The sequence below is a fragment of the Polypterus senegalus genome, chromosome 3, assembly GCF_016835505.1.
Source record: "Polypterus senegalus isolate Bchr_013 chromosome 3, ASM1683550v1, whole genome shotgun sequence".
In the NCBI taxonomy this organism is placed as follows: Eukaryota; Metazoa; Chordata; class Cladistia; order Polypteriformes; family Polypteridae; genus Polypterus; species Polypterus senegalus.
In genome coordinates, this window is record NC_053156.1 from 202,926,346 (window position 1) to 202,949,418 (window position 23,073).

Consider the following 23,073-nt stretch of genomic DNA (forward strand, 5'->3'; position numbering starts at 1 on the left):
AACACATGCGCTTTTGTACAAAGTCTACTCTGGGCTCTTTGTGGTCCATTTTGACCTCAAAGGTACCCCTAATAGTTATTTCAATGTTTCAGACTCAATCTTTAGACCTTTGGTTGTGTGGAGTTGTAGCACTGGGCTGCTTATTGTGTGTGTTTCATAGTGGGCCATGGAACCATGAATTTTCATACTGCTTAGGGCAGAGAATATGTATAGCAAAGTAGATAGAATTATTTTTCCTGAATGTTTTGTAATCTGACCTCAGTGACCTCAGACACCCTACTATTAAGTTAATGTTCTTCACTAGAGCCTAGTTAGCTAAAATATTCATGATTAGCTCTCTAAGAAGACAAGGAAAAACTCCCAAAAAACCCTTGTAGGGAAAAATGGAAGAAACCTTGGGAAAGGCAGTTCAAAAAGAGACCTCTTTCCAGGTAGGTTGGGCATGCAGTGGGTGTCAAAAGAAGGGGGTCAATACAATACAATACACAGAACAGAACAAATCCTCAATACAGCATAAACATAAAAATTTTAGAAGTACGGACAGAATTTAACAGTAGATGATATCACATAATATGATTTGGATTTGTTTAGAGTCCTGGAGACCTCAGCCATCATGCTGCCTCCCCGATTTGGCTATTCCACAGCTGAAACATTGCTTGGCCAGCCAATCCGATGAAAGGACCCTCTTTCCCATGATTCCTGTGATCCTCCATCAGGGATGACTTTACCTTAGGCAGGCAAACAACTTGGCAGGTGGGCGTGGCACCAAGTGCCACATTTGAGTACCGAAAAGAGAAACAGAATAAGTGAGGATTAGTATACAAATTATAATTATCATGCCACTTATGTTTTAGTGCTAATGACTAACAACAGAGATGCAGTATGTACAGTTAATCAGCAGCTCTAGTCAGGATATGCTAAACTGAAGTAGTGAGTCTTCAGCCGGGATTTAAAGGCTGAGACCAAGGGGCATCTCTTATAGTAGCAGGAAGACCATTCCACAGTTTAGGGGCCCTGTAACTAAAAGCTCGACCTCCCACTGTTATTTTATTAATCCTTGGAATCATAAGCAGACCGGCATCTTGAGATCTTAATGTGCGCTCAGGTTTGTAAGTCATGATAAGTTCAGACAAGTAAGCCGGACCTTGGCCATTTAATGCTTTATATGTTAAAAGGAGGATTTTGAAATCTGCCCTAAACTTAACTGGGAGCCAGTGTAAGATTTAAGAACTGGAGTTATGTGTTCATATTTTCTTGTTCTTGTAATAATTCTTGCAGCAGCATTTTGGATTAACTGGAGGCTGTATAAGAACAGTTTGAACAGCCAGTGAACACCGCATTGCAGTAGTCAATCCTACTAGAGATAAATGCATGAATTAATTTCTCACAATCCTGTTTATTTAGAAAGGCCTTAATTTCCTAACATTTTTAAGATGGAAAAACATGTTTTGGACAACTTTGTAATATGCTTTAAATGACATGCTAGAGTCAAAGATAACTCCTAGATTGCGGGCTGATTCAGTAAAATTAATTGGGATTCCAACTGAGTTAAATGATGACAAAATATTGCTGTGATCAGCGTCATTCCCTCCAACAATTAACATCTCTGTTTTATCTGTATTTAAAGACAAGTAGTTCTCATTCATCCATTCCTTTAATTCACTAACACAACTAATTAAAGACAACATCGGAGAAACTTCATTTGATTTAAATGAAAGGTATAACTGGGTGTCATCTGCATACGAGTGAAAATTAACATTATGTTTCCTAATGAGAGATCCCAGTGGAAGCATGTAAAGTGAAAACAGTAAAGGTCCCAGTACTGAGCCCTGGGACACCATATTGAACTTCTGTGTATAATGAGGGAGTACTGTCAGCACATTTCTGTACATATTGGAATCGATTTGATAAATAAGAACTAAACCAGCGAGCACAGGTCCTGTAAGCCCAACATCATTTTCTAGCCTGTGCAGTAAAATAGAATGGTCAATGGTGTCAAATGCTGCACTTAAGTCCAACAACATAATTACAGTGGAGTTTCCTTCATCAGAGGATATCAGAATGTCATTTACAACCCGTGTTAGTGCGTTTCTGTACTATGACCAGTGCGAAACCAGACTGGAATTTCTCAAATAAATTGTAATGCGTAAGGTGTGACTGAAGCTGACTGGCGACTACTTTTCTAGTATTTTAGAGAGAAATGGTAAATTTGAAATAGGCCTATAATTATTTAGTATGTGTGGGTCTAGGTCTGACTTTTAAGTAATGGTTTAATGACTGACACTTTTAGTGCATCAGGTACTGTGCCATGCAATAATGAACTATTGATAATGTTTAGAATAGGCTGCAAGAACATCCATTGCACTTTTACTAGTTTTGTTGGCACTGGATCTAGGGAACAAGTAGTGGGCTTCATTTTAGAAATTAAAGTTAAGACTTCCTGCTCAGTTACAGGATTAAAATTACTAAAGTGCTGAATGCAATGTGAGCAGGGTCTGCTAAGCTAGTATTTGGTTTGTACTGTGATGCTGAGATCTGGGATCTTATATTTTTAATTTTCTCATTGAAGAAGTTCATAAAGTCTGTACTGCTAATATCTGTTGGTATTTTGCACTGTTGATCTGAATTCCCATTTGTTAATTTAGCCACTTCTAAAAGTACCCTAGGATTTTTATTATTGCTATCTATTAATGTAGAATAGTATTCTGAGCGAGCTTTAAAGAGGGCTTTTTATATTTTTAACACTCTCTGTCCATGCAATTTGAAAGACATGTAGCTTTGTTGTTCTCCATCTGCTCCAGTTTTCGACACTCTAATTTAAGAGCTCGAGTTTTTCATTAAACCAGGGAGAGTTTCTATGTGCTTTGATCACTTTTGTTTTAGGGGAGCCACTGTGTCCAGAGCATCTCTCAAGGTCACATTATAATGTGATGTTAGCTGATCTAAATTGTTTTCCACGTTTACATTTGATGTTAACTGATCTAAATGGTTTTCCACAATTACACTCGACTTACTCAAGGTATCTATAAATTCTGAAGCAGAATTACAATCTAGATGTTGCACTGTCTTTGTTTTAAACTGTGAGTGCGTTGGCAAGGGCAGAACTAAATCAAATGTAATTAAGAAGTGATCGGAAATAACTACATTTAATGGAGTAATATTTAAATTTTGAATTTCAACTTTGTAAGTTATAATTAAATCTAATGTGTGGTTATGATTATGAGTTGGACCTTTGACAATCTGACAAAATCCTACTGAATTTAACAAATAAGTAAAACATTTGCTAAAAGTGTCAGTTTCCACATCAATGTGTACATTAAAATCCCCCATCAGAACTACGTGATCATAATTTATAGCCAAATCAGATAGAAGGTTGCTAAATTCAGTCATGAACAATGAATATGGCCCTGGTGGTCTGTAGACTAGCACTATAATTGTGTTGGAATCTGTTTTAATATTTAAAATGAATGCCTCAAAGGATGTAAAGTCGCCTAAATTTTTAGACGTGATTTGCATTTTGTTACAATGAATTATTCCAAGGCCTCCTCCTCGACCAGAATCTCTAGACTTATGAAGGAACGAGTATCCATCTGGTGACGCCTCAGCTAGGGGAACAGTGTCACATTTACTAAGCCAGGTTTCAGTGAGAAGACACAGATCAGATTTTGTACTTAATATATATATAATTTACCAAAACAGCTTTACTGCCAAGGGAGCGAATGTGTAATATATTTTTTGTTTTAATTTGAAGTAAATTTGAAGTAAATTTCTATTACAGATGCCCCTGGTGGAGGGTCTGGCTTTATCCCTTGATCTAATTATACACCTTACTTTTTGGTTATCAATTAATTTAAGGTTTGTATCAAGACTAAATTTACTGGATGCCCCACAACAGGGATTATGGGTAACAGCTTCAGGAAAATAACAGGTGGGATAAACAACAGCCTGTGATTTAAGATCACATGACTGTGGCCTGGATGGTGCTCTAATCAGTCAACCAGGCAGTTTTGCTGCCATATTTTGGGATAATACATAAGATCCCCTCCAGTTAGGATGAAGACCATCTCTTTTGAAAAATCCAGGCCTTTCCCAAAAATCATCCCAATTGTTCAGAAACACTATGCTTTTATTTGCACACCAGGTTTCTAGCCAGCAGTGAAGGGAATACAAACTGCTATAAATCACATCCCCTCTATATAATCTTGGTAAGGGGCCAGTACATATACATAAATAAGAAATACACTTCTACACATTCAGCTTTTGATTTTCCTACAAAACTTACCATTATTTAAAAACAAACAAAAGCAATACAATGATTAATAAAACTACGGTGTGCATATAGTTATAGATGAGTCACTGATGCTGAAAACAGAAGGGCAGTGCATGTAAAGGCGATAAAAGGATAGCAGTTGTTTGCTTTATTGTGTTGCCATCTACAAGGACATATTTTTATTAGTTGAAAGTGATAAACTCAGTAATTGATGTTTATTTCCACATTTTTGTTTCTTTTTGTAATTTTTGTATGTTTTTGGTGGCGGATATATTTTTAATTATTCTTCTTCTTTGAACATGTTTAAAAGCTAAATTTCTATTTGGAATAAAAAACATAACAACAACATTTATTTATATAGTACATTTTGATTCAAATGATGTAGCTCAAAGTGCTTTACAAGATGAAGAAAGAAAAGTTTATATGAAGCAACAATACGATTAAGCAATACTAAGTAACAAAGAATAAAGTAAGGTCAGATGGCCAGGAGAAAAGAAAAAAAAATTCCAGATGGGCTGGAGAAAAAAAAATCTGGAGGGGTTTAGGCTTCATGTGAAAGAATTTATTGATGATGGTGATGTTGACATCTGGTGTGCTGCCTTCAATCCATCAGTGTATGGACTGCTTGGTGTCTTGATCAGGTGGTGGTGGCACAGAACATCACCACAGAAAACCAAAAAAAAAAAGCAGAGAATAGTAGGGATTAGAATGGATTGCGGAGCCTTGATGAAAATGATAATTTAATACACATACAGCTTAACAGGGATACATTAAAATGTAACTATGACAAAACCATCTTCTAATGTAATACCCTACCGTGGCTGTCCATTTGTCTGTCCAGGATTTTAAATCACCTGTACCTCACAAACCGTTTGAACTATTGACCTGAAATTTGACACACATATATTATGTGACGTCTACTATTCGCTTTCAGGGTGGTAATTGACCTCCAAGGTTATTCCTCTTTTTATTTTATTTTATTGTAGAATCAATTCTTGGCAGCGGCCAGCGTGGCAGCCGTGTGGCGCATGCGTATAGGCGCTGTTCTCATCCCTACCACCTTCGGCGTCACTTCCCCTACCTCTTCATATCTTAAATCATTCTTGAGGCAGATTGAAGACTTAGGTGCCAGATTAAGTGAAAAACGTACAAAGTAATTGCAACACAAACACTGACTTAATCAGATTTAAAGCGGGCCACTAGGGTGGAGAAAAGAAGAGCTGCTCAGGAAGCAGGAAGCGCATCAACCTCTGAGCAAACAAATGTTAATCATACAGAGAAAAAACTATGAATACTCAGGCCAAGAGTATTCACTGCACGTTATCTTGCAGTGCGCCATTACTATGTTAAAATAATGGACTTTTAGCCGTTTTTTAAAAATGTTCCACTTTGTTAGCCTGACAAATTTCTATCGGTAAACTATTACAGTTTTTAAGTGCAACAGCAGAAGGATGCCTCACCACTTCTTTTAAGTTTAGCTCTTGCAATTATTAGCAGACATTCATTTGAAGATCTAAGGTTACAACTTGGAGTGTGGCGTGACAGACATTCCAAAATATAGGATGAACCAAGATTAATTAAGGTTTTGTTAACCATTTGCAGTATTTTACAGTAAAGTAAATTCTGAATGGCACTGGTAACCAATGTAATGACATCAAAACTGGAGAGATATGCTCAGATTTTCTTTTCCTTGTTAAGATTCTGGCTGCTGCATTCTGCACTAGTTGCAACTGATGGATGTCTTTCTTGGGTACATCCAAAGTCAAGCAAAATGGCACCTTTCATTGGCTAACTAAAAAGATTACAATATGCAAGCTTTTGAGACAACTCAGGCCCCTTCTTCAGGCAAGATGTAATTTTCGGTAGTTCCGAAAGGAGTGCGTTACAGTAACCTAGTCGACTAAAAACAAAAGCGTGAACTAACTTTTCAGCATCTTGCAAAGTTATAAGGGATATAACTTTTGTTATAGTCCTTAAGTGAAAAAAATGCTGTCCTGGTAATGTGATTAATACGTAATTTAAAATTTAGGTCAGAGTAAATAATTACTCCTAAATTCTTTATCTCTGCATTGACTTTTAAGCCCAATGGATCAAGATTATTTCTAGTACCCTTACTATATCTATTTTTCCAATAACTAAGATTTTGTGTTTTCTTCTTATTTAGTTTGAGAAAATTACAACTCATCCATTCAGAAACACAAGTAAGAAATTGGGTCAGTGAGCCAAGAAAGTCGGGGTCATCAGGCACTATTGATAAACACAGTTGTGTGTCATCAGCATAGCTGTGGTAGCTCACATTATACTTTGAGATAATCTGACCTAAAGGAAGCATTTAGATTGTAAAGAGCAGGGGACCCAGGATAGATCCTTCTGGGACACCATTTAGAATATTATATGTCTTTGAGGTATTATTACCACAACTAACAAAGAAGTTTCTACCTGTTAAGTAAGTCTCAAACCAATTTAAGACATTTTCACAGAAGAGTAAGGCAATTTATATTCTGATTATTGGTATGAAATACTGCACTCAGGTCTAAGAGGATGAGAAAAGATAAACAGCCTCTATCCGCATCTACCAAGAAGTCATTTACTACTTTAACCAGTACAGTTTCTGTGCTGTGATTTGTTTCGAAGACCTGACTGAACCTTATCAGTAAAAGCATGTTTATTCAAGTTTAGCTGCGTAATGGCTGCCTTTTCTAGAATTTTACTTAACACTACAATTACCAAAGCCTACGAAAAAAACTCATAATTCCAGGCCACTCTAAATCTCTTCGCACCACTCCATTAGCATCTTTTGTCTTGTAAATGTCTCGACCAACACAAGCAGCAAGCAGCCTACTTTCCCAGCCCCCCACCACCACATAAAGGGCAAGAAGTTCTCCCAGCTTAAGCCTTGATCACCTGGGACTGAGGTACCTAGAATTGTAGAGGTTAAATTATACATTGGTATTTGGAACATATGCATTTTATGTGTGTTACATGTCTACAAAGATCTATGTAAAAACATAGTTAAAACAGAAATGTTTTTCATGTTTTAGTAATAAATGACAAAATGTAGACATGAAGTGTATAATGTGTGAAGCCTGAAGTCCAAATATCAAATAAACACTTTTCACAAAAGGTGCAAGTATAATATGCCAATATGCCAATATGCCAACTGCTGACTCGTAATCAAGAGGCCGCCGGTTTAATACTGGCTACCTCACAAATTTACCATTTTGAGTAGTGAGATGCTCTTATTGTAAATATTATACAATAAAAACATACATTTGATTTGTGTGTGTAACAGCTGGTATAAATTTATAGTTCTTGTAAAAGTTTTTTTCACTTTTATTCTCTCAGTCACAATCACGATACATATTTAATGGCATTCCATTGAGAGACTTGGGTTTAGCAAATGATCCTTAGTAGAGAATAAAACTTTTGGATTAACAGCATTATTCTTTATAATTACCACCTATTTATTCATGAGTATGGTGAGGTGCTAGTTTGTTCATAATGAACACTACATTCAAACATAAGAGTGTTCATGAGCACGCTTGGCATCAGAGCGCCCTGGGCCATAAGTTGATAATCAATTTCACAGTCATGTCATCAAATCTATAACTATATATCATAGACACTCTGATGAAGAGATGGACTAAGCTCTCAACTGATTACTACCTGGTTGTGAGTTAGATCAAATGGTAGAGGAAGATGCTGAACAGACCAGTAAGACATAAATGTATTGTGAGGGTGTGCTGGAAATGTATGGTAGGCGCCCCTCTCCAAGAGATCTCTAACTTGCTGCTCTGGACAAATTTCTCTTCCATTCCAAGCGGGGCTGGGGAAAATGAACCTGTCTGTGAAGAGCTGTAACCATAAGATCATTGGTACCTGTTTAAAGTGGTAATGCCCTAAACTCATTGATTGATGTCAGTGGTAAAGGGAGCTGTCATACTGAAGAAGGAAACCTTTTGAACTTGTGGGACTCCAGAGGCAGTTGACAAGTAGAAACAGGCCTGTTGTTGCATATTGATGAAAGTTGTGGAGGCAAAAACCGAGGAGTGAGGAGTTCATAGAAGATAATTTTGGTCATCCTCAAAGCTATTCTAGCATACTGGCATAAGAATTAGGAGGGAGAAGCACTGCTTCGAGTACTGATGGCCTTACCTAGGGATATAGTTGCACTGTGGAAGAAGCACTTTGAGGACCTCCTAAATCTCATTGACACAGAGCTGGGGAAGTCAAATGGGGTCTAATCCATGACTGCAACTGAGGACACTGAAGTAGTTAAAAAAAACTCCTCGGGGCAAGGCTCTGGGGTAGATTATATTTGACTTGAGTTTTTACAGGCTCTCGATGCTGTTGGGCTGTCTTGACTAACATGCCTCTTAAACAGTACATAGAGATCAGTAAAAGAGTTTAAGGTTTGGATAATTGGGGTGATAGTCCCTAGCTTAAATATGGTTGACCAGAGGTTGTGTTTTAATTTTAGAGGGATGATACAGCTTCCCAGGGACGGCCAAGCATCAGATTCAGAAGGAGCAATGCAGATTTCATCCTGGTCATGGAACAGTGGATCAATTTTTTATCCTCATAAGGATTCTTGAGTGTTCATGGGAGTATGCCAAAAATCCCTTGGAGTATCCTGTGGGGGTGCTATGGGGTTTGGGTTTACCGGGCCAGATGTTGTGGGCTATTTAGTCCCTTTACAATTAAAGCAAAAGCTTGGTTAATTAAATTATCAGCAGTAAGTCAGAATTGTTCCTTGTGGGTAAGGACTCAACCAAGACTGCCCTTTGTCACCGATTCTGTTCATAATTTTTTGGACAAAATTTCAAGGGGTAAAAGGGTGTCCAGTTCAGTGACCTCAGGATTGCATCTCTGCTTTTTGTGGTCCTGATGGCTGTGATCTTAGATACATGCTGTGGCAGTTTGCAGCCAGCTATGAAGTGGATGGAATGAGGATCAGCCACTCTAAGTTTGAGATCATGGTCCTCAGCCAGAGAAGCCTGGAATGCCATCTCTGGGTTGGAGATGAGGTAGTGTCTCAAGCATATGATTTTAAGTATTTTGGCTTGTTGTTCATGAGTGGGGGAAGAAGGGAGTAGGAGATCAGCAGCATATGCAATCGTGTGGACGTTGTACCAATCATTCATGCTGGGGAAGAACGTCATGGCAGACCGAAGACAGGCTGGAGAAATTATATCTCTCATCTGGTCTGGAAACATCTCGGTATTATGAAAGAAAAGGAATATCTGGCCATTTTTTATTAGTCTGCTGCCTCTGTGACCCAGACCTGGATAAGTGGAAGAAAAAGAATAGATGGGTGGATAGATGGACTGTTTTCTTGCTGCTAGGAAAAAAAGACAAGACTTTGTTGTTCTTGCCTGATTTCAAGAATAATTGCAGAGACTCTGGTTTCTGGGAAGACAGAGACATACTAGCTTCATTAACTTAAAGGGTAAAAGCAGCACTAAAACTGTATGGTATGCAATTGTAACTTACACTTTTGGCATGACAGCTCTGTTTTGTTTCCTGATTATGTTCATTTTGAAAGAGGTGCTGCTTTTGTTTACTGGTGCTACTGTGAAAAGCATTCCCCATTCAGCAAACTAAAGCATCTGCCTTCAATGAACACGTCTCCGTGGAAGATCCCAATTTTGGCAGAGAACATTTCATAAAGACTAAAGAACTAGTGCATGGTTCCTTATGAAAGGCACTATATAAATACAATGTATTATTATTAATATTATTATGCATAAAAAGAACATGAATATACACTACATTAGACACACTAGGTCAGACATTATACTTAGTGGGGGAGGAAGATATCCAATATATGTGGAATAATTTATGAAATATTGTGGTAAATAGTACTAGAGCAACCTTTAAAACTCGGCTTAGTTTTATTTTGAAGAAATTAGGTGATTTGAATTGATTTGTAGTATTAATAGCTTATCTCTTGAATCCTTAGAAAAAATAATTTATCTCATTGTTTAATGATGTTTTAATACATTGTAGGTGAAAGGACTGTTAAGATCATTTCATGTATTGTGCCAGTATTTACTGGTATTGGCATGAGTTGCCCTCAAAATGTGAAAATATTGTGGTTGAACTTGTGGTGTGTAATCATTATATTGGTAACTGAAAGCATTTTCACTTGCAGCTTATTAGTCATTATGTCTTCTTCATGTTTTAAGTTACTTTGAAACTATGTGTAATGACTAGGAGATTGAAACTTGCTACTTGACCACCTCAGGATTTCTGAATTGATTTCTTTTTTGAATTTATATGTTCTTCCTATACTGTATTGGGTTTCCACTGGGGACTCTAGTTGCTTACATACTCCAAAGACATCCCGTTAGGCTGTTTGGTGACTATAAACTTGACTAGTTTGAGTGAATAAGGTTGTTTATATGATTATTTTGTATGCTTAACTGGTGCCCTATCCAGGGTAGGTTGCTTGCAGAATGACTCAATAATAGAAATAAGGACAGAATTATGGTCTGAAAAGAAAGACACGGTCAGAAGTAATATCTAGTAGGATGCATTAATGGCAGTTAATCGGATTTATCAGATGTACTACTAAGTATTTCTTTATGCAACATTGTTTAACCAGGGGCTAATACTATTACTGTACCAGGAGCTAATATTATCATTGTAGTGCACTGGATCTGCTTAGTCCTGAACGTGCTGCACACAGTTGCCCATGAGTAAAATATTTCTGCCGTAGATATTTTTCGTTTTTCTATAATGCAACCAAATCAAGTCAGTCAAAGCTTTTTTTAGATTTTGGGGTAATTACATTTTCTATTGTGGTGATGTGTTTGATACCCCTTAATATAGATATATTGTGATTATCTTTCTTAGTGGACACCTACTGACCAAGATATACAGTCCTGACAAATTTTATCTTTTAAACTAAATGGGAAATACTGTTTTTGTTGATGAGTGGATGAATGAGCCTGTCAACTTTGTAAATACAACTGACGAGAGAAGATTAAGATTTGGGACACCATGACGGTGAACTTAGTATAATTGTAAGAAAAAAAATTAAGTTGACAAAGAAGTTGTTAGAAATATTTGTTTGGATATACATTTTTTAGAAACTTTCATGTGTTTATTCTAATGTTTTTTTTAAACACTAGGAAACCTGATTTTTTTGAAGAGTGTGTTTTTGGATAACATACTATTTTTGGCTAAGTGATAGCTGTTTGAGTCAAACTTAGTCTAAGAGATTTCATTTCTGTTTATTTGTAGTTGCGTTCTCCCTGTACTCATTCCTGCCAGGCATTTTAAAATTTGATCACCTATTTACGTTATGGAGAAGTGCAAAATGTGTTCCTCTCCTGTTTTTTGTTCTGCATAAGTTCTTTTTTATTTTTATACTTTTATGCACACATTTGCAAAGAAGTAGCAAAATAGACAAGCTGTTTAGTATGGCTTAAATCTTTAATATTTGTCATATTTTTGATGGTAATTAAAATACCTATGACATAAATAAAAATGCAACTCTAGTAAAGATAATAATTGATTTAAGACATTTTAGTTATAACTGTCAGGATACAATGAAAAACTAAAAAAACTCTAAATTGTAAAACTAATCTCTTTGCTAAAAGCAAATTTCTGATCTTTGTTCTGTTTAGTTTTTGGAAAGGACCTGCTTGCTTCAGCTAATGTAGCTTTCAGAGTAAAACAAAAAAAAAAAAGTAGTACTGTAACGCTGACATGATTGCCTTCAGACAACTTTAAATCTTCCCATCCTTGCTGTCCATCTACACACTGGATATTTTCAAAACTGTCACTCCACTTCTACTTTTTTCTTATTTTACTTTTATTTTTATAATGTTTTTTGTTATTTGTGGTCTGGATAGATCAAAGTCATTTGATTGATATGAGTAGGATTGTAACTTGAATTTTTTTAGCACTTATTAGCTAGTATTATGTGATTTAGTTGATCATTAAACTAAATCCTCTGTGTAACATAGTTATTAATTCTAGTGACATGAGACCCTGGGGCATGCAAGGAGATTTTACACATTTTGTCATTACTCTCTAATTTTTGATTCTAGAAAATAGAGAGAATGTTTCATTTTGTGCCAGAGTGATTGAATTTATTGAAAAAGTAGCCTTCTTTTTATGAAAAACATATTTTACCAGGGTTTGCTTCCAATGTACCACTAAATGATTCTGTAACACATGTTTTTATGAGGTTAAATCAGTAAAGGTAAAGACTAGGAATATACCAAATGATCTATTTAAGCTTTTCTAAGATATATCTCATGATTAGATTCTCAGTTTGCCCAGTGGACTCCAACAGCTGTGTCATTTACACTTTCAAGCTTCCATATACTGCATTAGCTTTGACGTCTCCATTTAATATGTCATATTCTTTAAGGTTCTTTGACTTTACCAAAAAAAAATTTTACACTATAAAGAAAACATAATGTTTTCTCCTGCAGTTTTAAATTAGAAAATGCATTTTTTCTTGCTTTTTGTTCACATTATTCACTAAAGTCCAAACTAGTGTTCACTTGCAGTAATAAGAAAGACACCTTTCCACCCTTCTAAAGCCTGCCTTTCTTTCTTTCTTTCTTTCTTTCTTTCTTTCTTTCTTTCTTTCTTTCTTAGGCTAGATGTGTTTTCGTTAATTATTTGGATTTCGCTCCATATTTCTGCCTGCTAGAGACCATTGATTCTTCAGTCAGAAGGCGGGTTTGGGAAAACACATGAATAGAGGGAAAGATAGAGAATGAGACAGAACTGTATGTGAAATGTGCAGTTAAGGTGGTGATTAGGGCTAAATTAGTGTTTTAGTGTGTTGTATGCCAGTTTTAGATATTTTCTCTTGTTAAATGTTCACCACATATATTTTCAAATGAATGGGCCTTTGTGAAAGGAAATCTTAACAGCATTTACAGTACAACTGCACATAAAATAAAAAAAAAACAGTTTTGAAGTTTTTTTTATTCCTTCTGAGAAGAATTTTGGCCAAAAATATGTAAATTTCCTTGTTTTTCTTTTTGCCATATGTTTTAATATTGACATAAACCTTTGAGAACATTTAGTCCTAGTATGCAGTACAAATCTTTAATTTATAGTATACAAAACATTCAACTTACAGTACTTGCATACAATGAAAGAGGAACCACAACATATGTGCATCCTTTCATTTTGTGCATGCTAAGCCCACCTGAAACTTTTGCTTTAAAGTTTATGAGATCAAAGTTCTATTTGTGTTGTTTTTCTTTTGTTGGTTAAGTCTCTGACGCAATATGTTTTCTTCTTCACATCTGCTGTTATGTGTATACATTATATTGTGGTTTTGCAACCTGCAACTTTAACAAAACACATTTCCTAAACTTGGAATACACTGAAGCACACATTTTTTCTAGGTACAGGGCAACTTCCCCTCTTGAAGAAAGAGGTATGAGAAACACCTCATTTCCTTGATTTTGGAAGTATAGAAGAAACTCCTGTGAAACATGAAAAGCTTCCATTTAAGTAATTTCTTTTCAAGTATATTTTTACATATAATATTACTATTGGGAGGCACGGTAGCACAACGGGTATCGCTGCTGCCTCGCAGTTAGGAGACCCGGGTTCGCTTCCCGGGTCCTCCCTGCGTGGAGTTTGCATGGTCTCCTCGTGTCTGTGTGGGTTTCCTCCCACAGTCCAAAGACATGCCGGTTAGATGCATTGGCAATTCTAAATTGTCCCTAGTGTGTATGTGTGTGGGTGCCCTGTGGTGGGCTGGCGCCCTGTCCAGGGTTTGTTTCCTGCCTTGCGCCCTGTGTTAGCTGGGATTGGCTCCGGCAGACCCCTGTGACCCTGTAGCTGGGATATAGCGGGTTGGATAATGGATGAATGGATATTACTATTTTTTCGTTCTTCTTTTGTGTATTATGTGTTGTAGCATTGCTTTGTTTTGCACAGATGTAGTGTCGTTTTGCTGTTGTTCCCAGTTGGAGTGATGCTCGTAATTCGTTGTAAATTATTTTACAATTACAATATAGGCTTTCTATCTTCAATCTTTTATCTATCTATATAATTATATGACTATATACATAAGTGAAGGTAAGTGATACAGTTTGCACATTTGTACTTAGAAATCCACAAAGGAAGAAGATGAGTCATATGTGTTAAAAAAGATCTTGTTATTCCTAAGCTTTCAACCCCTGCCAGGGGTTATCATCAGATGAAAATGATTAGATATACAGGAATCAAAGGCAATCTATAGCAAATATATACAGTAGCAAATGAGGAAGGAGAGTAGATGGGTATAAGGGGGTGTGGATAATAAGGTGGGGTTCAGAGGGTGTTGATAGTCTTATTTAATATGTGGATGTTCTTCTTTTTAAGCATGCATATGCTGGGTTAATGCCCAAGTGTCTGTTAATGGCGTTTTTGTTTCATAGCCACGATTCAGCAGCTCTCAGGCACTTATAGTATTAGGCTTAACTTTTACTTGCACCATATCCTAGTAATGTGTACCCTTATATATACTAACCACTTGGGGGCACCACTAAGCCCCAAACCACATGCACGGCAACTCTGACTTGAGTGAGGAGGTAGGCTTTCTTTTTAAAGTCAACCCAAGGACTACTTCAAGTCTCCTGCCTAAGTCATGCAGAAACCAGGGCAGTTCACCCCCGACAGTACCCTCTGCTGGTCCCTAAAGACCCTGACAAGACTGTGTTTCTGGACTCCAATTCCCATGCCAACCTGTGGGTGCCCTAATCGGGTTCATCCCAGAGGAACACTGCCATCTGTTGTGTAAGGGAATGACCTGCTCCTGGTAAGCCTGTATCCCCAGTATGGCCTCCTGGCTGGGATAAAGAAAGGATTCATATCCGTATACTGTACTCTGGTATATACAGTACACACACATACATATGTACCTACACACACCTTCTCTCTATCTCTGTCTCCATCCATTCTTGTTACTGGTTTAATGGCAATTTCTTGGGTTTACCCAGGTTGACCAGCAGCCCCCAAATCTGGAGAGTATACAGTAGGTACAGAAATCTCCTTGATAATAACTTATTGAATGTGAGTGGGTCTTTGTTCTAAGCATTTATTAGCTTTTTATTAGCTTAAGTATGATGAAAATGCACTACAAATTGCTTTGTTACATATATATTATATATAAAAATGTATTTACATTTTAAGTCTTAAGTATTGTAAAAATAGTTTACTAAACTATACAATTGAAAAGAAAAAGGGGCTATTTTTGACATTAATTTACAAATTGACAGTATTTTTTGTATTTGTCTGAGATATAAAAGCATGTCCAAATTATTTTAGAGAAAACACATTAAAAAATAAAAACTATTTGTACTCACTGTAATATAATTATTGCCTTGTCTCTTTTATGTGCACTTTTGGTGATTACAATTACATGACAGTGCAATGAGATGAATATGAAAAACATGTTGTTTTGTGGTTAGAGTAATCCTATGCAAGTCATAGAGTAAGAATACATCAGGAATAGTAGTTATTAAATGACTAATTTGTATTTTTGCCTTTGTTTGATATGCCCACAAATATCTTAAGTCCAGTTCATGTGGCACCTCTGTAAAGCTTGTTTCATTTATTACTCTAACGACTGACTTTTTTTGGAAAGAAACACAACTACAAATTGATAAAATATAGTATAAGAACAGCTGCCATCACATTAACAACATCTATATCTGTTTGAATTTTTAGTAAATTGAAATCTGTAATTATACATTAAATATAACTAGCTCTTTTAAATCTTAGGTTTTCTTCTTTTGTAATACAAACCAACACTTCCCTTATGTCTCACTTCATTTTTTTATGACTAGGCCTGATACATAAATGTACCTTGGTTTAAAATTTAAAATCACCTACACTATTATATGTATTTTTAATCCATATTTAGTCCATTATGGCCTCACTGTATTTCACTTACAATTGTAAGAAGGCCAGAACACCATAAAATATTTATTTTACTTTTTGTAGTATTTACTTCAACACTGTCCATAATACAATTTAGTTCCTGTTTAGTCTAAATACCTGTATCTTACAAGTCAGTCATTTCTCACTCTCTTAGTTTACAACATACTTCTGCACTGCATTAGGATGTTTTTGTCGCTATGATTACTGTTACCATTTCTTTGACAAACCCACTTGCTTCTCAACTCACTATATAACTTTTTTTACAGTGTTTGTGATGGACTAATACCATTTCCTGGACTGGTTCCTGCCTTCACTAGTATTCATGAGAAAGGATCCAGCTCCTTGACCCAGAATTAGATTAAGCAGGTAGGAGGATATTAAGTATGATTTTTGCCATAGTATTTTCTTAATTTTCTTTTTCTCCATCCCAGTAACAACACTATAGTTTGCAATTTTTGCCAGGCCTTTTTGGCCAAAAGTATTCTCCAATTTCTTTACACCATTTTTCCCATATAAGGCATGTTTACAGTTTCCTCTTCAATGTTTTTATTCTCTCCTTTTTGTATTGCTAACCATGTTCTTGTTTCCTCTGTGCACTTTTCTCAAATCTTGTGACTCAATATTTTATGAACCACAGGCATTTCCATTTCAATAGTTTCCAGTTGCTCCACATATTTTTGTTATGGCTTTCTCGTTTATGGTTTTGACATCTAATTATATGTGCAACATTTCTTATATTTTAAATTAAACTGGTTTGTTCACAGGTTTATATAGTTAATCTGTACTTAACCCTTTTCCAAAAAGACAATTTGCCATATACAAAGCTTTATTTTCATTATTCATACCTATAAATGTCAAAATTTGCATTTTGTATATATTGGTGAAGGCATCTACTTCCATTTTTATTATTTTTTTTTTAAATATTTTTGTTTCTTTGTTTTAACTACAGTCTCCCATTTTTTCACAACACTGTTGCAGATATTCTCAGCTCCTAGTAATTTTGTCACTTTCTGCATGTAAATCCAATTTTATGATTTTTCATGCAATTGTTCGTAATAAGGTAAATCACACAATATTTTAAGAAGACTGACTTTGGAGGCTGTTGTGCAATGAGTTCCCTATTTTGATGCCTTAACACTAGCTTGTTATCCATATATGGAATATCTTTTCTACACTGCCTATTATCTTTTTCTCTTGTGGTACTGGATTCCTCCTAATTCTATATAGAAAAAGGATTTCAGATATGGGTAACTTATGCAACATTCTATACTTAATTATATAATTATTATAAAGTTAATTTTATTATTATTATTATTATTTATTCTTTTAGAGTATCTTCAAAAATCTCATAAAGACCTTTAGAAATTTTGTCCCCTGTGATGTTCACCATTTATGGTATTTTGTGAAATACTTTTTCAAATCCAAATCTCACTTATTTCCATTTATTTCATTTGATAACATCTTTTTACAACATCATGTTCTCTGTCCCTTTTCCACACACATAATTTTGGTCCTCATTGGTTCTGTATTTGTCCAGTCACATTTGGCATAACAGTATTATTGTTTGCCAATTTTTAACAGGTTGACTTTTATTTCAAGCAATGTTGTAATTTATTAGTTTTGTGGGACAATTTTATTCTGATAAAATGTATTTATGGACTTCTGTTGAATCATTGCTTATTATTTTTTAAATACCCAAATAAAACTGTAATGGTATATATCGCAAGCCTTAAAGGTCTCATCAGTTTCTGTTATTGTTGATTCTTTTGTTACTTTTTTCTTAATGAAGAATTTCATAAATTTTCTGCTTCCTACAGCACCCTTACTCTTCAATTTCACTCTTTCCCTCTGTCTCTAGAACATTTCAGCGCTTATTTAGTCATCCTTATATTCCACTTCAACTTCAACCTACATGTCTACAAAATATACACTTGCTCTTATACCTTGACTGTTTAATTTCTGTATTTTTTAAAAACCTATATTTTCCCTTACTTTTTGAAAGAACATCAGGCTTCTCTTTTCTCATTTCCATTAGACCTATTTTTGGTACATTAATACTTAAATATAAATCATGTAAGTCACTATATTCTATTTATTTGATTACCGTACATTTCTACCCTCTACCACAATCTGTCTTTTTATATCTTTCCAAACTTACAATCAGCATAAATTGATAAGAATGAGTAAAAAACTAAGAAAGAGTTACAATTGTGTGATTACATCAATCCTTGTACCCTTGATCATTCTCTGCTTTACTTCTTTTTATTTTTCATACAACCAAAAGCATCCACTCATTTAAGCCACACATTCATTTTTGCAGACTATATGAAATTACCTCATGCTCTTGGCTTTTTTTCTTCCACAAAATGTTTATCTGCGAAATTAATAGCAAATTTCAACTTTTCTGTGTTGTAGAATTTTCTGTTTTACTGCTACTAATTTTAGGATTTTGCTTTTTAAGTTTTTTTTACATTTCTTTTGTGGTTTTCTTTGATTGACCTTTATTTTATTAACTTGTAACAGTCATGGTAATGCTAAGATTTACACCATTGGAAAAACAGTGATTTGTTTTTTATTTTATGGTAGGGATTCCAGGAACACACCCAGCCTTGACCTGGCGCTCATACCTTAACTCATAGAGACACAGTCAGCAGCCCAATGAATCAGTAAATAATAATGGAATATATTGAACAAATGAAAGAAAAAACAACACGCAATACAATTTATCTTAGTTTAGTTTATATGAGTCTTGTCACTATTCAAAGGTTGGGAGCAGAGTTGGGTAGAGTAGCCAAAAATTGTACTCAAGTAAGAGTAGCATTACTTCAAAGTAATATTACTCAAGTAGAAGTAAAAAGTAGTCATCCAAAAAATTACTCAAGAGTAAAAAAGTATTTGGTGAAAAGACTACGCAAGTATTAAGTAACCATTTGAACATAATAAATGTTTTATTTTTTAGAAATGTTGTAATAAGACAGAAAAATATAAAATAATGTGCAAAATCTGCTATTTCCAAATAATAAAATAAAAAAATGAGTAAAAATAAATAACATCTTTACAAAACAAAGATGCACAAATAATATAAATTTCCAAATCTCAGTTTTTCACAACAAAGCTTTTGAAGCCAATACCTACAGTAGGTAACATGTATGTTTGAACAGTGCAAACTGCTTACAGTGACAAGATATACTGTACACTGACAGTATAATACTGTATATTCATTTTGTGGTGTAGCAGGTCCGCGGCTTCAAAAAAAAAAAAGGCCAGTTTCAAATCCATAAAACCATAAAGCATTTGCACATGTGGGTGCGATTGTTCTCAAGTGCTTCATTGGCTTAATCTGGCGTGTGATTAAGGCCAACGGAGAAGAGAGTGTATATAAATGGGTTGGCACAAAAAAAGAAGGGGGGGTCAAAGAAAAGGAGAAAAGAAAAGAGGTTAAAAGACATGAAAGGTAGGTTCGAGAACGACGATCTGGCCACCTGGAGGGAGGAATCAGTGCGAATTAGGGCCCCATGAAAAAGCGTTAGCTGTGGTGCTCTAGGGGCTAGTTTGCCCCACTGAACATTTGGGTGGAGTGTGGTGAGCAAGGCAGGTGCCCTCCTTAGGCTTCAGAGGTGCGACCACGTGAGCGTGAAGGAAGAAGAGAGGAGAGCCGAACTTGGACGGTCTGGCCGTGATGCCTGGAGGCAGCCAATTCAGAGGTTGGCCGAAAGGAGCTTGTAGTTGCTGAGTCTCCGCTGGCTACGTGAGCAAAGGGTGAGCAGGGGAGAATGAGAAGTAGGTGGGCTGAGTTCAGGAGGAGTTAGTCTGCATTTTACCCTTGGATTTTTAATGGATTTATTTATTGATTTTTTTTATCCCCACTTTTCACAATGATTTTTATGGATATACTGTATATATGTACTGTTTTTTAAAAACACAGCACCATTGACACTTTTGTTGATTTTACTTTTTTTGGACTAGTTTTTAATAAAAGCATTTTTTCCACCATCCTCTGGCCTCATCAGTGGATTATCCTCATATGTCAGCTCATCTCGGTCATAACTATTGACGGTGTGGGTTCAGCAGACTCCCATTGTGGGAAGAGGGGAGTCTGTAGGGGACCGGCATTGTCACACGCTTGCCCTCCAAATAGCACAGCTGATAGAAAATAATATTAGAACAAGGCATCTTCTGCACGTACAAGAAGTCTCACTTTACCATGACTGTCTGTGTCTGTGCATGTTTGGTTAAAATGAAGTGATGGTTAAGCTTCAGCAGGATTTGGCTTTCAAGGTTCTTGCAGTGACTAAAAAGTCACTTACAGGCTGCAGATGCAGAAAGTTTGTGTGTGGTCATGTGACAGCAAGGCTACGTCTGATTGGTGAAACGGAATCATATGATTATTGTTGCTACGTCTGATTGGTGAAACAGCCATGCAGTAGATCCACTGGCGACTTCTCTCTGGCAAAAATATAACGTATCTAATGTGTAAATGGAAAGAAGTAACTAGTTGTGTGTTGCCCAATGTAGCAGGGTAAGAGTAGCGTTTCTTCTTCACAAATGTATTCAGGTAAAAGTAAAAACTATGGTGCAGTAAAACTCCTCTTAGAAGGACATTTTTTTTAAAAAGTTACTCAAGTAAATGTAACGGAGTAAATGTAACTGTTACCGCACCCACCACACGATGAACCACCTGGATTGGTACCCGAGTGCAGTGGGTGACACCACTGCGCCACACTCGATCAGTGTGCGGTTTTTTACGGTGGCTATATTGCCAATCCTGTTGCCAACCTCTAGGACTTCTAGGACCCTGAAGGACCAGCTTGCAGGGCTGGATGCAGATTAACGTCATACTCAAGACAAAGCAATTGCAGGTTAATGGCCTTGCTTAAGGGCCCAACTGAGTAGAGTCACTTCTGCCATTTACGGGATTCGCATTAACAACCTTCTGATTGCCTACACAGATCCCTAGCCTCAGAGCCAAGAGGTGAATAATATTCAACAATAATGTGTTTAAACACATTAGCAAAGCTTTTTTTGTAGCACTATACTATAATTATATACTATATATTATACCTGTTAAAAAATGATACAAATTTAAGGGTTCAAATACTCGTATAAGTAGTAATTTAGGTTAAAAGTTCTATAACATATACTTCACTATTATTAATATTGCCTGTTTTACTTGTGGTGCATCTGCATACCATAAAGATCTTATGACTTTTGCATTGATGTTGCTTTATAAAAATGGGATTTTTTGTGCATAGAAAGTGATATGATCAAAGAGAAAAGTGGAACCAGGGCACTTCTCATGCTTGTAACGCTTACATGAAACCCATACAAATTCGTTCATGATTTTCTAAGCATGTTAAATGCACTCACTACTTTACTTTCCTGCATGCTGACCACCTGTCCAGCCCTCCACTTTGTTATGTACGTTTCTTGTCCTTGGGTGCAAAAGATAAGTCAGTGCGAGTCTCTGTTTTATATAAGTCAAGGTCTGATGAATCTATTCATGTTTCATAAATGCAGTTGCTGAATATGTTTATTGTTATATCATATTGATATTTAAGTAATTACTCCTTTCATTAAAAATGACTTAAAAATTCTGCTACTGAGTAAAAAATAATACACTGCAAAATTATAAAATAAATCACAAGAAGCTTACTGTAGGTTACAGTTTAAAACAACTTGTAGAAGGTAGATGAAGTGTACAGGGTAGAATGAATTGATATGCTTTGTAGAGCAGGGTGCTGGTGGTCAAAGAATAATATCCATCCATCTATCCATCCATCCATTAACCAACCCGCTATATCCTAACTACAGGGTCACGGGGGTCTGCTAGAGCCAATCCCAGCCAACACTGGGCACAAGGCAGGAAACAAACCCCGGGCAGGGTGCCAGCCCACCGCAGAAAGAATAACATACAGGATTAAACTAAATGTGATACTTTTGCCCCCTTCATTAAAAATATACCACTTGTAACCTTAATACTTATTTCCCACTACGCCTTTGTTTTAGGAATTATGTATGAAGCTAGTGGCCTCCAAAAGACACATGTTGGTTGAGGTAGCTTTCCTAACACTGAAAATGTTCTTTAAAATGGTGATTTTAAAGCTGGTATAATAATAAAAGGAAAATCAGAAATATAACAGTTATTTCTCATTATGTTTAATGGGAAAGAAAACCAGCTTTTGTTTGCTAGGAGGAATGGTTTTAATATAAAACATGATAATCAGGAATCCCATCAGGTCCAAGAGTGAAACAGAACAGGATTAGAAGCAAAACATTATTTTTATAGTGCTGAAGACATATTTAAATTTAGTTGTTAGCGTACTTCTTAACCAAAAAACAGAGCCGTGCAGTAGAACAATTTGTCTGGCTCATAAATGATGATATGAATTAGCAATTAAAAATAATAAGATGCTGATAGTGATGTCTAAAACATTTGTAAAATATACAGACGTTTAGCAGCATTGCAAGAACTACTCTTTCACAATCTAATGACAGTGTTTGCTTTAAAATAAGAATTTTTTCATCTACATTAAAATTATACTTAAATGGTGATTTTTTTGACAGCCCTAGTATATAGGACATAAACTAAACTGTATATGTTGTAGAAACGGCGCTATATAGCCGCCTGACCCGACACTGAAAGACACGGAGGCACGTATAAAAAGTACAATTACTTTTATTTTTTCTTCAGCTGTGTGACACGTCTTCCCCGTGCCACACAGCCCAAACACAGTCCCAAAGCACAAAACTCACAACAAACCTCAATTCTCCACCTCGCTCCACCACTCCTCCCAGACAAGCTTCGTCTCCTTCCTCCCAACTCTGGCTTACCGAGTGGTGGTGGCTGGGCCCTTTTATAGCCCACCCGGAAGCGTTCCAGGTGATTAACCACC

At 36.1% G+C, this 23,073-nt stretch overlaps 1 long non-coding RNA gene across 2 annotated transcripts in view; it reads left to right on the top strand.

Moving 5' to 3' along the window:
* Positions 1-23,073, top strand: part of LOC120525786 — a 314,026-nt gene that overhangs the window by 62,419 nt on the left and 228,534 nt on the right. For both annotated transcript variants that reach the window (XR_005633016.1, XR_005633018.1), the window contains exon 3: positions 16,447-16,546. This is a non-coding gene — a long non-coding RNA (uncharacterized LOC120525786). The remainder of the gene's footprint in view (positions 1-16,446; positions 16,547-23,073) is intronic.